This window comes from Puma concolor, chromosome B2 (genome assembly GCF_028749965.1).
Source record: "Puma concolor isolate L17-30 chromosome B2, mPumCon1.1.hap2, whole genome shotgun sequence".
NCBI classification, from domain to species: Eukaryota; Metazoa; Chordata; class Mammalia; order Carnivora; family Felidae; genus Puma; species Puma concolor.
The window spans coordinates 56,794,112-56,806,460 of NC_141671.1; the positions used below are offsets into that span (position 1 = coordinate 56,794,112).

Sequence of the window (12,349 nt, forward strand, 5' to 3'; positions counted from 1 at the left end):
GCTCATTTATATAACAGCTTCACATCAATATAATCAAATGCAATTTCTTTTTTTTTTTTTTTTTTTTTAAATTTTTTTTTCAACGTTTATTTATTTTTGGGACAGAGAGAGACAGAGCACGAACGGGGGAGGGGCAGAGAGAGAGGGAGACACAGAATCGGAAACAGGCTCCAGGCTCCGAGCCATCAGCCCAGAGCCCGACGCGGGGCTCGAACTCACGGACCGCGAGATCGTGACCTGGCTGAAGTCGGACGCTTAACCGACTGCGCCACCCAGGCGCCCCTCAAATGCTTATTTAACATCTCCATTGGGGTGTCATGAAGGTATCATGAAATTGACCCAATCAAGATGGAACTCCTCGTACTTCTTTAGTTTTTCCTTTTCAGTCAATGGAGCTATCAGGCAGATTTGAAGCAGAAAGTTAAGAGTCACACATGGTTCCAGTCTTTCCAGTCTCATCAAGTTTTGTCATTTCTACCTCCTAAGCATCTCTCATAATTTAGTCATCTACATCTCCATTGACAAATCTCCAGTCTAAGCTAGAAATCTCTCTTGCTTGGATTACTCTAATATTCTGCTAGGTCGTCTTCTTATTTTTACTGATATCCCCTTTCGATGAATTCTCCATACAGCAAGCAGGATTATTTTGAAACATAGATCCTGCTTACCCTAGCTCCTTGTTTATATACCTTTTAGCAGTGTCCGGAGAATGTCCCCATCTGAAAACCCTGAGTGATCTCACCTTTACTCGCCTTCCTAGCTCTTGTCACACCATTGCTTCCCATTGCTCACTGGTGTCCAGTTACAGACCCACTGACTTGTGCACGTTCTTTTTCACACCACGACCTCTGTCCCACTGTTCTTTCTACATGAAATGTGCTCCTCTCCCAGCAATTTGAATGGATGTTACCTTTTCTGACTTCAGGTGTAGCTTAAATGTCCCTTCCTCATCGAGGCCTCCTGTAATTGCCTCAACGTAGCTCTCATCCTCCCCTCTACCCACCTTCATTATTCAATCTCAAGCTCTCCATTTATTTCTGGGGTAACAATGATCTTAATTTATAATTGAGATATTTATAATTGAGATATATCAAACCCTCTCTAGACTCCAGGCTTCATGAAAATAGATACTTTGCCTTGTTCACTGCTTTTGTTTGCTTTTTTTTTTTTTTTTTTTTGGCTTTTTAAAAGAACTCTAGTTTCTAATATAGTGCGTGGCACATAATAGAAACTAAATAAATATTTGTTAAATGAAATACATTTTATACTTTCATAAAGAACAAATAAGCAGGGAAAGGTGCAGTCAAGTGGAGGATTTTTTCCTCTTTTTTTTTAAGAGCTAAAGGTGTTATTGTATTATGTTATACTGTTAACATGGAAAATTTGATGCCTTCCTTGCTAAGGTAAAGGAATTCAAAGAACTATGGGGAATATGAATTGCCTTTAAATGATTAAGTTTGGGGGCGCCTGGGTGGCGCAGTCGGTTAAGCGTCCGACTTCAGCCAGGTCACGATCTCGCGTCCGTGAGTTCGAGCCCCGCGTCGGGCTCTGGGCTGATGGCTCAGAGCCTGGAGCCTGTTTCCGATTCTGTGTCTCCCTCTCTCTCTGCCCCTCCCCTGTTCATGCTCTGTCTCTCTCTGTCCCAAAAATAAATAAACGTTGAAAAAAAAATTTAAAAAAAAATAGATGATTAAGTTTGAAAATCATTGAAGTAAATTACTTGTGAGGCCTTAACAAGGCTGGGGTGTTTTTGTTTGTCTTGTTTTTTGTCTTCATTTTTGTTTTTGTTTTTGCTTTTTGGCTGGGGGTATTACAAAGTAGATTGTGATCAGCTATTCTCCAAATTTTTTAGAACAAGAAACATGAGACAAGAGTAATCTTCATATTTGGTATTTAAAAGTTATATAAAGGGACATTGTCTATCAGGAGTAAGAATTAAAGAAAAACTGCTCAAGAGGACATAACAAAACCTTAAGAATTCTTTCTAGCATGCCATTTTATACCTCTAATGCATCTATGGCTATCTTCCCTTTTATACTTACTGTTACTTATATGTACATTCTCTCTTTTTTTCCTTACTCAGTCTTAGCGCGAATTAATCCCTTCTGCATTAGAAGTAAACCTGCTTTAATTTGGAATTGTTCACAAAAACAGTAATACAAAAACTAAGAATATGATTAGTGAGCATTTACTGTGTGTCTACTATGTGCCAGGCATTATGCTAAGGGCTTTACATGTTCTAACTTATTTAATCCAGTAAGTAGCCCTATGAGTTAGGTGTTATTATAATCTCCATTTTGCAGATGAGGAAACAGAAACAAAGCAAGGTTACCTACTTGCCTGTGATCTCACTGTTAGGAAATAGTGGACCCAGGACTTGAAATCAGGCAGTCGGCCTCACTGTCCTTGTTGTCAAAAACCATACCCTGCTGCTTACTCCTGTAATTATGTCCTGCTCTTTCTTTTTAGTGATCAGAAATTTAGGTAGGGGAATGGGGTGCACATAGTATCGATATATCCTTAAGATACCAGGACTGTGCTCATAGAGAGGAAACAGAAGGCTGCCGTGGTAAATGTAGGAATGTCCAATTTGTTTTTGTTACGCTATTTGGAAACTGTTAACTTTTTGCTGAAATATTTGTTTTTATTAGTGGGAAGCACCAACAGTGAGCAGCAAAGACTTTCTTGTCTTCCTCTTTCTTCTTTCCAGATAAAAACAAACTGAGAAGTCTGGGAGGCTCTTTCTTGGAGGAGACATTATTGCAAGTCTGTGAAATTTTGGAGTAGAGAGAAGAACATTGACTCCTTTTCTATGCTTCCATTTCTTTCCTCCTTTCACTTTTTGGCCAGTACAATGTAAGATCTGATGTGATGAAAGTTGGAAAGAATTCTTTGCTCTCATAGCTTCATTCATTCACATGTTATTTATTCAACAAATATTTCTGAGTATGTACTATGTGCCAGGCTCTGTGTTAGGCTTGGGTGTTAAGTGGTGAAGCAAGTCATGGTGAAGAAAACCTGTAGAGGGAAAGAGAAAAATGAAAACATAACACACACATGTATACACCAACACAAATGGTTTTTTTTTTGGTGTATATTACTTACACATATACATGCTTATACTTACATCTATATTTTACACATTTATATAAATCTAACTTGTTTACTTTATGTGCTTATTCTACATATACTTTATAAACATCTACATATATATGTACATATGTATATATACTTATGTATGTATCTCTATATATGTATATATAGCTAGATACAAATTATCCTAAGTGCTATGAAAGAAATGAACAGGTTCCTTGACAGAGAACCAGTTATGGATTGTGGGAACTACTAGAAGGGCATGGTGAGTCCTTAGGGGGGAAGTAGCTTAGGGATATAAGGCTTTAAAGAAAAGTGGCAAAGGGGGTCTTGTCCCCCTGCTGCCCAGCCTAGTCCACAGACCTGGAATAATGGAACAGCTCAGAGCTGTGTTCTGTGTGGTTGACCAAATGCCCATGGCTGTAACACACCGACATGTTCATTTGACAAGGAACTAAAAATACTAGCACAGATACTGGTGAAATCGAGAAGACATTTAGTTCATAAGCCTATGTTGTGAACATGCTGTGAGGACATATAAAAGAAAAGTACCTCTGACCACAAAGATCTGAGTCTAATTGGGTAGAATAAACAGATGCATGAGGAATGGCACCAGAGGCAATGGACCAAAATGTGCAAAGAGAGCCATTATAAATGGAAGAAACAGAGCATGGCTGAGCTCATCCTTTTCAAAGGAAATGAGTTAGAGGCATGGCATTTATTTTATTGATGGTGGAGGCAGTGGGAATATAGTTAGATGGACACTGAAAATTAGGGCTTAAATTTAGGAAGCCAAACACAGAGGATGCAACTTCTACTGAAGGAGACTATAAACAAGGCAAAGATTTGAGAAGCTCCGTTCCAAACTTGTTATAGTACTTGTGTGCCTGTTTCCCTATTTATCAATGTTGCTTATCGATAAAACACAGCACTTCCATATGTGGGGCACAAACACCAGGCAATTTGTGGAATAATCAGTGTCTCTTCTATGTTTGTTAGTAAAATATTCCTAGTACAAAAACGAAACAAACGTTTCATCCCATGATTCTAAAATTAATTTTTGTCCCGCGTGAGAGGCCTTGGAACTTTCAGCAACAGTTCAACAAATCTATTTTTGAATAATCCCTGAGTGCCAAGGAAGTTATGGAGCAGCAGGACTACAAAGAGGAAACATAGTTCTTTCATTTTGGAGCTTAAAGGCTAACCCAAGACAGAGAGACACAGGCATATATATATCATACAGTGCAGTCTGGGGACCCGAACAAGGGACAACCAGTGTCACCCTGATGATGTGTAGGAAAGTTTAGAGAACACTCCTAGAAAGATGGTTATTTGAGAATTGATAACACAAGAAAATAGGAGGAAGGAGGGTCCTTTCAGGATGGGGGAGAAGTGTGACGATGCAGTAGGATGAAGTGTAGGAAAAACATGAAAAGCCTTTATAAAATATTATTTTTAGAAACTCAGCATTAAGGTATGTTTCAATGTTCAAGTCCAAACTAATTTTAGCAAATGCACGGGATGTACAACCCTAGTTTGATACTTTTGGATTGAGATGATATTCATAGAACTAATTTAAACTCCTTAAAACCATTTTAAGATACAGAGTTGTTTTGTGACCCAAACTTCCTTTCATGGAAAGAAAGAAGAGGGGCAGAATTTTAGAATAACAACAGCTGATAGATCCTGTTCCAATCTTGTCATTCTTTTTCAAATATTTATTTACTTTTTTTATTATTGGGTGAGTGCAAGCAGGGGAGGGGCAGAGGGAGAGGGGGACAGAGGATCTGAAGCAGGCTCTGTGCTGACAGCAGCGAGCCGATGCAGGGCTGAAACTCAAGAACCACGAGATCATGACCTGAGCCAAGGTCAGATGCTCAACTGACTGAGCCACCCAGATACCCCTCCAGTCTTGTTGTTCTTATATGTGGAAATAATCTGCGGATTCTGGCATCCTTTTCGACTTTCTTTGAAAGGTATTAACGTTTGTGAGAATCACAACCGATAGGTGAACTTGCAAGGTGTGGCCAGGAAAAGGGGTCAGAGTAGGCTGACAAGTGTAATGGCTGAGAGTCTTGTGACACTGAGGTTAAAAGAAACAAGGAAACATACTTTTTCTCTGCCTCCGTCTCAGGGATACAGCAGCATAGAGCAGGCTCCAGGTAAGATTTATCATGTAACTAAGGGGAAGAGCTGCAAAGGGAACAGTGATTGCAAGAGTTCATGCTCAAGAAGGACCTCTGAGATCTTCATGATGAGTACAGAGGAACTGTACTTCCCACAGTGTTATTTGCCTAAGAATTCAGTTGACCAGGTTGCCTTTGTTAGATCTTGGGTCAGTCGGGGTCCAGTCAAGGAAAATGGGATCTACCTGTGATATTCATTAAATGAAGGATTCAAATGTAGGGAACTGATTAAAACATGAAGCAGGTGATAAAAGAGACAGAAGAAGGGAGGGAGGGGAGGGTGGGTGATGGGTATTGAGGAGGGCACCTTTTGGGATGAGCACTGGGTGTTGTATGGAAACCATTTTGACAATAAATTTCATATACTGAAAAAAAAATAACAGAGCATTACAGATGAATTAAAAAAAAGAGAGACAGAAGAAGCCAACCAGAGAAAAGTGAGGCAACAGGAATGAGCTGTAACCAACCCTAGCTTCAGGGACACAGGTTAAGAACAGGCTGCTGTAAGGCAGGAGGCATGGGTTACCCAGGTAAGAACTGGAACCGTGGCAGGCTTCGTTGTTGGGAGGCGGGCATGGAAGAGACACAGCTGCTGCCTGAGAAGGTGCAGGAGACAAACGATGTCGCAGAAGGGCCCTGACTGCTCCCTTCTTCCCCATCTCCTATGTCCTCCCAGTGTCCCCATCCTCAAGTCTCACTGGCAGAAGCCAGCTACAGTTCCCCTGAGACTGCCCTCTGGGAAGGGAAGCCTCAGGGGTCAGAATTTCCTGTCCCCTAGTGAGCCAGAGAGAGGGCTCTCTCAAAACCACTCAAGATGCCATCAAGAGAGTTAAGTTCTAGAAATCATGGGACTATCTTGCTGACAAAAGGAAGCCTTCACTCCAAAGAATGGGTTCTTAGAAGTTTTGAGTATAAGAAAAAAAAAATGTTTAAAACATGTTTCCTCTTTCTCTGCTTTTCGTGGATAGAAGGTCAGCATAACATCAGAACATCTGCATGCACACCCCTAAACTTAGTTCTAATTTGGCAAAAACACTCATCAGTAAAGAACGCTGATTTTTTTTCCTCTAAAAGAAATTGCATTTTAATGTCCTATTTTGTAAAACTTAGCCCACATTGAAGATTTTCTGTTTGTTGTGCTAGTACATTCTACAAATCAGAAAATCCTTGAATTATCAAACAAAGGCTTATTTGCCTAAATTACCATGCTGGCCTGACACTGAGATGTGGGGTTTGTTTTGAGTCTTTGCACATTTAGTGACCTGCGGTATTTTGATAAATGCCATTGCCTAGAACTATTCAGTAGGAGGTTTGGGCACCATCTGTGTTTGTTTCTGTAGGAGCAGTAACTGCCTAGAGAAAAATCTGATGCTCATTTCAAAGATGCAGTATAAACAAAATTCAAGATGATGGCTTTAACATAATTATTCCACCTTTCATTTACATAGTACTTTATGCATTTCAAAGTGATTTGATATGCTTTCATTTAACGGATCTTCACAGAACTTACGGAAGTTAGGTATGGGCTTCTAAAACATGTAAAAGCTCAACAAGGAAAATAACACTGAAAATAGGCAGTCTTTTCAGAGAAGACTATAAAATATCATATAGTTTCATCTCCTGCTGATGGTAATAGAAAATACTTATTGAGCACCTACATTCCCTGTGCCAGGTACTTTAAAAATGCATCACATAGATTAACTTATTTAATCATCAGAACAATCCTATGACGTAGGTATTATTATATTCTTATTTTAAGGAGAGAGGGACTAAAAGAGATAGGGAGGTTAACTGACATAATAAGAGATATGAGCCTTAGCAGTGTAACAAAATACTGTCTTTCTTAAGCAGTGGTTTTTTTAAATATACACCTAGCAAGCAGTGTTCTTAATTATAGACATACATTTATATTGGGTTTCTTCTTTCAAATTGTGCAAGTAACTCAACAGTGTGCTGCTAAACTGGCTTTTCTTTCTGCCAAAGAAAAAACAAAGCCATGATTTGTAGCATGCTATGGTTTGAATGTTTGTTCTGCCCCCACCCCCTAAATTCATGTATTAGAATCCTAACACCCATGTGATGGTGTTAGAAGGTGGGGCCCTCATGAAGGGGAATGATGATCTTATAAAAGAGATTTCACAGAGCTCCCTAGCCCTTCTGCCATGTGAGGATAGAAGAAGTCTGCAGTCTGGAAGAGGGCCCTCACACAACCATGCTGGCCCCCTAATCTCAGATGCCCAAGCTATGGAACTGAGAGAAATTAATTTCTGTGTTTAAAAGCACCAAGTCTGTGGTGTTTTTTAAAAGAACAACCTGAATGGATTGAACTAAGACAAAGCCCTGCACAATTTCCATGGTATAGGTAGTCCCACCAGAGTCCACTTGACTACCAAAGTGAAGTCACTGAAGAGATGCACATATTTGGATCATTGGCATATGGGTCCAGCATCCCAGGGGCTGACTGAAATTACTGTTGTACTCAAGACGACATGTAGGCTATGGATGTGATGATCCACTCTTGAAATGTTCTTAAAACACAAATTCATTTTATTTTCAGCTGTTTTATGCAACTCAATATGAATTAAACTGTTTTAGATATGTTCACATTCAATCACTGCTTATAATGAATTTTGTAATCATGTTTATGCTGGAATGTTTTTCGCCGATGATAATCAGGCTTGTCTGGGATGAGGCAGTCATGTGGCAGCTGGAGAGGGGAGAGGAGAGGCCGAAAAAGTGCAGCTATTTATATGATGATCAGTAGATATATACCTTGAGCCAGGTACCAGTCATTTTTCAAACCACAGATCCTTAGGTTATTTTGCAGTCGGTATGGTTACTAAGAGTCCAGTTAGCAATCTGGAAGTTCTGGGTTTGGGTTAACCTAAGAATTCCATGTGTCTATTACAGAATATAGTCACCTCAAGAGTCCATCTAATGGTCCTTTAAGGAAGAGTGGCCATTTGTTAAAGCCCCTCTAGCCTAGAGCCATGTCTGAACCAGAAAGAATGGGGATGGACAATCAGGACTTCCCTTGAGTGGTACCAAGGCTGAGCTCACAGCCATCCTGTTCTGTGAGAGCTGCTTCTACCCAAGCTCCTCCTTCTGGATCCTACCTGTCCCTTCTCTAATACCAAAAATAAATATCTGCCCTTATTGTCACAGCTGTTTCACGTTAAAAATGTTTTACAAATACATGTCCACAACTAAACGCCATGTAATGCCTTCACTTTCCTTTTTATTCTCCAAAACATACATGAATAATAAATTAAAAGCTTTGTCATCATGTCACCATATTCTTTTTTCATCTGTGTTTTGTTTTCTGTTTATTCTTTCTTCTTTCTGTTATTTTCTCCCCTAGGAAAATGTTTCCAAAAGTATTATAAAATTCCACTGGGGGAATATAAATATCTTCTTTATATGTGTGTGTGTGTGTGTGTGTGTGTATATATATATATATATATATATATATATATATATATATATAAAACAATAACAACATTACTAACAAAATGCTAAGAAAACTTGGCATGTTTGGTGTTGGGAAGATGCGATGCAGCAACATAAAGTTTCTAAGTGATCTTTATGGCAGTCACACCTTTAAAACAATTAACACCCAAACCACATCAATGGCAAAGCAACCCTATTCTACAAAAAAGCAGGTCTGCAGAAAGCTTGGGAAAGCTTGTAAAGGCTCGCTCCTTCCCACTGACAGGTTTGGCAATTTTGTCCTCCGTGGAGAGCCTGGTCTGAAAATAGGGGTTTACCAGTTGTTCTGGGTAGAAACATACATGGACAATGCCTCCTGCTGCTAAGATACTTAGCAACTCTTTTGCCTTTTCCACTTTTCTTCTTTTCCTTCCATCTTTTTAATTGCTAAAGAAAAAGCCTAAAAGCTTACTCTTAAAAAGTATCGATTGTTGAGTCTTTGCCAGATCACTGGTTCTGGGTCGAGAAACAAAATACCAAACTAACCAAAACCTTCATAGATCAAATGCTTGATCCTTCAAGTGGAGAATATTGGAATTTTCCCCACAAACAAGGTGGAATGAATAAACTGAGTAAACCTAAATACCTCACTCATTCAATAGACAAATATATGTTATAGGCATATTTCAGATACCAATGTCTATGATAAAGATTTAAGAATTCATATTTCAATAAAATATAGATTTTGTCCTTGGCAGTTTGCAGTCTAAACTGCATTTACTAATTATGACAAAAATTCTTTATTAAAGGTAGCATAATCTATAATCTCTATACATACATATATATATATATATATATATATATATATGTATACCTTTCTCATTCTCTCTCTCTCTCTCTATATATATACATATATATATATAATATCAATACCTAATCCATAATAATATACAAGCTTTCAAGCAAGACTTTAAAACTGAATTTCATATCAGAAGATAATGGAACATTTCCAGGTGTTACAAATTGTATTATCTCTTCCAAAGTAATCCAATAGGAATCTTAAATGCAGGAAGAAAACTTCAAAGGCAAGATTTCATTTTGAGCTAAGAGTAAAAGAAAAAAAAGTTCTGGTTTACCTACCTTCTGTCCATATCTGACTTTTCATCCAAATCTCACCTCTTCTATGAAGCCATCTTTTAAAATCCCAGCCCAGATTAACCTCTTCTTTCTTAAGCTGCATAATTAACATATTAATATGTTCCACATATATTTTAATCAGTGGTTGTTATTCATAGTCACTTCAGAATCACCTGCAGAGTTTAAAAAATACACATTTCCAGGCTCCAACCTCAGAAACGTATTAAATCAATGCAAATATGGTCCGGGCATTTGTATTTTTAAAGCACACCACACATAATGTACTCCCAGTTAAGAAACACTGTTCAAATTACACTATATGATTTGGTATCTTATAATAGCATATAATCCATATAATCCATATTTATACATTTATATTCTTAAATCCCCAAGTGAATTTTAAGCATCTTCTGGGTATAGGCACAGACTTCTATTTACTTTGTTCTCTGCAGCACACAGAACCTATTCTGCATGAGGAAGAATTTCTACTTCTTTTCTGAAAAAGGAATTTCCTTGCAACAACTTCTATATAATACGCTCATATCTGCTTTTCTATTCATATTCTTTACACAGTGGTGGAACAAAATTGATTATAAGCAAATATTGTTTATTCATCTTTATTTAATATTGGCCTTCAGAAAAGTGTCTGAATTAGGGCAAGCCCTAGAGAGTTTCATAAAAAGATACTATAATTCTAGCATAGTGGAGTTCAAACTTACATTTGTTCAAATCCAAATCCTCTTCTTATTTGGCCTATGGTGAGGAGAAAAACAAAAGAAACAAGTTTATAAAGTGCATGCCCTTAGTAAGCACTCAATGCATGATAGCTAATATAAATATGAGCTATTAAGGAAGTCTTTTCACCCTCCCCCTCCAAATTTTCTTCAGCATACAGATTTCATGCCTTCCAGCCTGATAACCAGTTACTACCAGAGACATCTAATCTAGTCATAGAATGTCAGAGTTGGGGAGGCCTGCCGAAATGAAATGATCCCCAATCTTCCTTTTAACCTCTGAACCATTTTAGGGCTCATAGCTAAAGCAATCCATACGCATTTGTGGGGTTGAAATGTTCTGCCTCACAGAGCTATTTAAGAGTCAGAAAACACAAGGAAAACCCTAAGTACAAAAACTAGTCACTGAATAAATAATTGTTATTATCATTAGTATAGTAATAGTAATATCCTGAACTATAACCTAGTTCAGTGCTCTTTTCTTGCATCCTAAAATGCACATTCCTTATAAAAATATAGTTTTATAACATCTAGGAAGAATAATAAATTACAAGTCTTGATAATCTTTGACTGTATTCAGTAAAACCAAGTTACTCATATCAACCAGCAAATAGGAAGACAGTGTACCATCGTCTGGCCTATGTTGTTAAAGAGTCAGACCTCTGTCTAGTTTCAGGTTTGCCCACTATGACAGGAGGCCATGCTATTCAGTCTCTCTGTCTCTGTTTCATCAGCTGTACGATGGGAACAATAAAATATCTACCTCATTGGGTTGTTGTGAAGAATTCACTCTACATGAAAGCATTTCAGTATTGGACAAATGACAAGCTTCCAATAAAGGTTATTTTATTATTATTAACATTTTATTATTATTTATAAAGTTAACCATAATTAGTCATCCATACTGGGACACATTTGAGAATGAAAGGTGGTGCTATTAATAATTACACTGGAATAGGGGTGCCTGGGTGGCTCAGTCAGGTTAAGCGTCTGACTTCAGCTCAGGTCACGATCTCACGGTTTGTGAGTTTGAGTCCCGGGTCGGGCCCTGTGCTGACAGCTCAGAGCCTGTAGCCTGCTTTGGATTCTGTGTCTCCCTCTCTCTCTGCCCCTCCGCCACTCGCACTCTGTCTCTGTCTCTCAAAAATGAATAAACGTTAAAAAAAAAATAATTACACTGGAACAACAGGCATAAACCAGGGTGCAAGGTCACCTTATCTACACTATATTTTCTAGCTGAAAACAAATTCCTAAGGGAGTGTGAGACTGTGCAGAAGAATTTACATGGAACTCTTTGAAAAGATTGTATGTTTGGGTCAGTTTCAAGATGGGCACAAAATAATGCTGCTGCCTTCTCCCAAACTCCTGTGAGACAAAATAGGAGTCACTGATGTTTGCATTGTATTTATAACTTAGCTGAAGAATTTCCTAAAGTCTCTCTGGCTAGGTCAAGGAAAATGCACTTTAATGTTTTTTCTTTTTTAATTTAATTTATTTTTTTTTTAATTTTTAATGTTCATTTATTTTTGAGAGAGATCAAGAGACCGAGTGCGAGTGCGGGAGGGGCAGAGAGAGAGAGAAGGAGACACAGAATCCAAAGGAGGCTCCAGGCTCTGAGCTGTCAGCACAGAGCCCGACACAGGGCTTAAACCCACCAGCTGTGAGATTATGACCTGAGCCGAAGTCAGATGCTTAACTGACTGAGCCACCAAGGTGCCCCTTTAAATTTTAATTACTTTCAAGAGAAACCTTCTGAAATCTCTTACGTAG

General features: G+C 38.4%; 1 protein-coding gene across 7 annotated transcripts in view; it reads right to left on the reverse strand.

Annotated features, from left to right (window-relative positions):
- Nucleotides 1–2,618: 2,618 nt before the first annotated feature.
- KHDRBS2 (KH RNA binding domain containing, signal transduction associated 2) overlaps nt 2,619–12,349 on the reverse strand; it is a 628,062-nt gene continuing 618,331 nt past the window's right edge. For all 7 annotated transcript variants that reach the window (XR_015251309.1, XR_015251308.1, XR_015251306.1 and 4 more), the window contains 3 exons: nt 10,565–10,598; nt 9,849–10,018; nt 2,619–3,018 (listed from right to left, as the gene is read on the reverse strand). The gene's annotated coding sequence lies outside the window, so the exon portion shown is untranslated. The remainder of the gene's footprint in view (nt 3,019–9,848; nt 10,019–10,564; nt 10,599–12,349) is intronic.